We start from the raw sequence: 3,756 nt of genomic DNA on the forward strand, positions 1-3,756 counted from the left end.
TAGGTAGCAGATCCAGGTGGAGCTGGGGAAGGTGGAGGGTTTCAGAGAAACTCTGAAAGCGCGCTGCAGGAATCTCTAGTGAATGCTAGCCAGCCATACAAATGCAAGGCAGTAAGCTCATTGGCTGCATATGCTGCATGAAAGAATCAGATTGAGCCGTTTAGCTCTCTGAATATCATCAGTTACATTAACAACCCGTCACCTGCGCCATCTAGAGTTTCATGACTGAACTATATATTTAAAATAAACACAATTTTAAACTTAAAATAATATAAATAATAAAAAATAAAACAAATAAAATGGCAAAAACTCACACCTGTTACTAAAATCTAAAATTAAAATAAAACTAAACATATTAAAATAAAAACAAATGCAAAATATAAATAAAAACTAGTATCTCGGTGATACTAAAATAACACTGCGTCAACTTAGTTCTTCTAGTGTCAGTCTGAATACAGTAGCTGACCAGTTCAAATCAGTCATGTGTTATTACTCTTCTAATAGTCACACAGTGTCCATCATTGAGCATCATCATTATACATTTTATTAACTGTTTAGAATCCACATACTGTGCATGCATGTGTTATTTTACTCAACAAATGCCTTTAACTACGGTGGCCAAGAGAGCTCAACCCGCTGCAAATGAAAAAACACCTGCAAATTAAGAAAACATCTTCATCGATTTGACAACATGAGCTGCAAATGCTCACAACACAAACAAATAAATAAACGCACTGCAAAACAGAAGCACGCTGCAAATACTCACAACACAAACAAGGAAACGCGCTGCAAATAGGCACAGACCACTTCAATATGTTTAAGGGAACCACAAAGTGACGAACATGGCTGGGACATGTTTATCAATGTTTGCTCTGAAAGGTGAGATTTTTTTATTTTAACATCCTGATCATAGGATTCATTAGCTTATATATATATGTATGTATTTCTTAATTTGCTGGTACTTTTTCTATTTGCATATGTTTTCTGAAGTTGCAGCACGTTGAGCTCTCTCGGCCACCATATAAATTTTTTTAATATATATATATATTTTTTTTAAAGGGGTCATATGATGCTTTTTTAAAGATCATTATTTGGTGTATTTGGTGTAACAGAATATGTTGACATGCTTTAATGTTCAAAAAACACATTATGTTTCAAATACTGTACATTATTGTAGGTCGGTCATGCCCCGCCTCTCTCAAACGCTTCGTTTTCTACAAAGCCCCCTCCTTAATGCATTAAAGCACAGCATAATTTGAAATCACGATTTTAAAGGGGTCATATGATGTTTTTTTAAAGATCATTATTTTGTGTATTTGGTGTAACAGAATATGTTGACATGCTTTAATGTTCAAAAAACACATTATTTTTCAAATACTGTACATTATTGTAGGTCCTCTATGCCCTGCCTCTCTCAAACGCTTCGTTTTCTACAAAGTCCCTCCTTCTGACAAGCGCAGTCTGCTCTGATTGGCCAGCTGACCCAGTGCATTGTGATTGGCCGAACACCGCAAGCACTCGTCGGAAATGTAACGCCCCTTACCATAATCGTGAGCTTCATCTTTCAAAATAAATGTAAAGACAGTAAATAATGTCATTAGTTTTACCATCAGTTCAAGCCCGAAAGGGGAACAGACACAGTAATGATGCAGTACACAAGCCGCGGTTAAGACAGCTGACTCCACTGTGATGTGACCCTGTCTCTCTCTCTCTCTCTCACACAGATGCGCGCGCGCACACACACACAGACACACACACACACACACACACACATACACATACATGATGCGCAAAACTCCGCATTTGAACAGTCAATAGCAAATACTTAAACTAATAACAAAACAGTAGCTGATTCAGAAGTGCCAGATTGTCATAGCAAAGTCAGAATTACCTCCTCTCCTAGGTTCACGAAACGGTCGTCCATAAAATGCATTGCTGTTCTGTTGTAAGTAATCTTAAAGATTCCTAAATGCATCTACTTTCGGAAGGCCAAATAAAGTGCTTTTGCTTTCGCCTAGAAACACACAGCATCTCCCTGACATGCTGCTTCAACACTAACTGCGGTTACTGAAACCACGCCTTCTTTCTTTGCGTGCACATTTGGGCGCATTATGCAAATATTTCCACATAGTGAGGTAGATATGTGGGGGCGTGTTAGAACGAGCCGTTTTAGGGGGGCGTGGCAGAGTCTTAACTTTGATAAAGAATATCTCTTTGGTTTTGAGACTTTAGTCTTTGCAACTTCAGGGATCTTATCTATGCACAATCAGCTTGTAACACTCCAAAGAGAAAGAAAAACTTGAAATCGCATCATATGACCCCTTTAATTAATATGAATTTAAAAATTTAAAAATTTTAAAAATGTAATATTTACAAATTTAAACATGTCATATTAAACACCACAAACCAACCATTTAAATTACATAAGTTTATTATGCTTTTATATGCTATTATAAAGTGTTTTTTTATTCTCATGCTAGTTACCACATGGTTATGATTGGTTGCAGATATTTGACACGAGGCACAGATGTTGTCTGATCTTGTGTCACTGCAGCAGATCTCAGTGTGTGTGTGTGTGTGTGTGTGTGTGTGTGTGTGTGTGTGTGTGTGTGTGGTTTTAAACCTCACTGCTCATGTTTTCTCGTGTCCATCATCAGATGTTTTAGAAGTGTCTCCATGGCAGCGTCATGCAGAGCACTTTTTTGTCTTGATTATCAAGCCTAGTGCAGCTAGACTCCAGGGCAGAGTAATTACCAACAATGTCCAATGGCTTGGAAAGCTAGACACAGAATGACGCTCACATCAGCTCTGCCAGAATCTCAGTTCACAGAGCAGGTTTGGTGCATCCCTGAGGTCCAGCGCAGAGCCGTCTTCACAGCTGACAGAGAGACTCCTCGTGTCTCTGAGAGCTGCTCTTAAAGCATTAAAGTGTCTGAAGCTCCTGTAAACCTGCCTGATGCTCCGCTGATTGTTTCCCAAGTGTAGCGGTGTTTTCTTTGGCAGTGAGATCCAGCTCTTTCTCCCCCGTTTCCTACTCTTGCTCAGTTTCTCCGTTTCTCACATATCTTGAGTGTAAGAGGCAGATCACGCACTATAATCCTGCTAAGCGTCTGCATCTGTGCCGTCATTAACACACTAAACACACAGCTGCTCATACTGATGGGAAAACACTGCACTGCACTTCTCCCGTTTGCCATATCCACTTAAAGACCTGAGCATCTCTTAACAATAGTAATAATAATCATAATTACCATAATAATATATGTTTAGGGCCCGAGCACCAATGGTACGAGGACCCTATTGAAATTGCTCAGTTTCTTCTTCTTCTCCAAAATGAATCGCATTTTTGAGGGCCTAAACATGCTCGAAAACTCATGAAACTTTGCACACACACCAGAAGTGGTGAAAATGTACGTCTGATATGGGTTTCAGAAGTGGGAGTGGCAAAATGCCTCAATAGCGCCACCTATAAAATTCAACAAAGTGCCACTCGAGCTATGTTTCACATACATGTACGAAGTTCGTTAGCCACATATAACACACCAATACCTACAAAAAATTCCCACGGTACGAAGTCCGAAGGTCCGAAGTCTGTTATTTTGAATTTTCTCGGCAAGTTTTGTGTCGTTTTTGCCATTTTCAGGCATTGTATTTAAACAAACTCCTCCTAGAGATTTAAACAGATCAACACCAAATTTGGTCAGTGTAATCTAAAGCCCTTTGTGATGTTAAATTGCGAAGATCTTGAGTTTTCCT

General features: G+C 39.0%; 1 protein-coding gene across 1 annotated transcript in view; it reads left to right on the top strand.

Moving 5' to 3' along the window:
- The window catches only part of LOC107757336 (A disintegrin and metalloproteinase with thrombospondin motifs 16-like), a 68,225-nt gene that overhangs the window by 49,735 nt on the left and 14,734 nt on the right, over nt 1-3,756 (top strand). The window lies entirely within an intron of this gene.

The sequence above is a fragment of the Sinocyclocheilus rhinocerous genome, unplaced genomic scaffold (assembly GCF_001515625.1).
Source record: "Sinocyclocheilus rhinocerous isolate Xijiao unplaced genomic scaffold, SAMN03320098_v1.1 scaffold4792, whole genome shotgun sequence".
NCBI lineage: Eukaryota > Metazoa > Chordata > Actinopteri > Cypriniformes > Cyprinidae > Sinocyclocheilus > Sinocyclocheilus rhinocerous.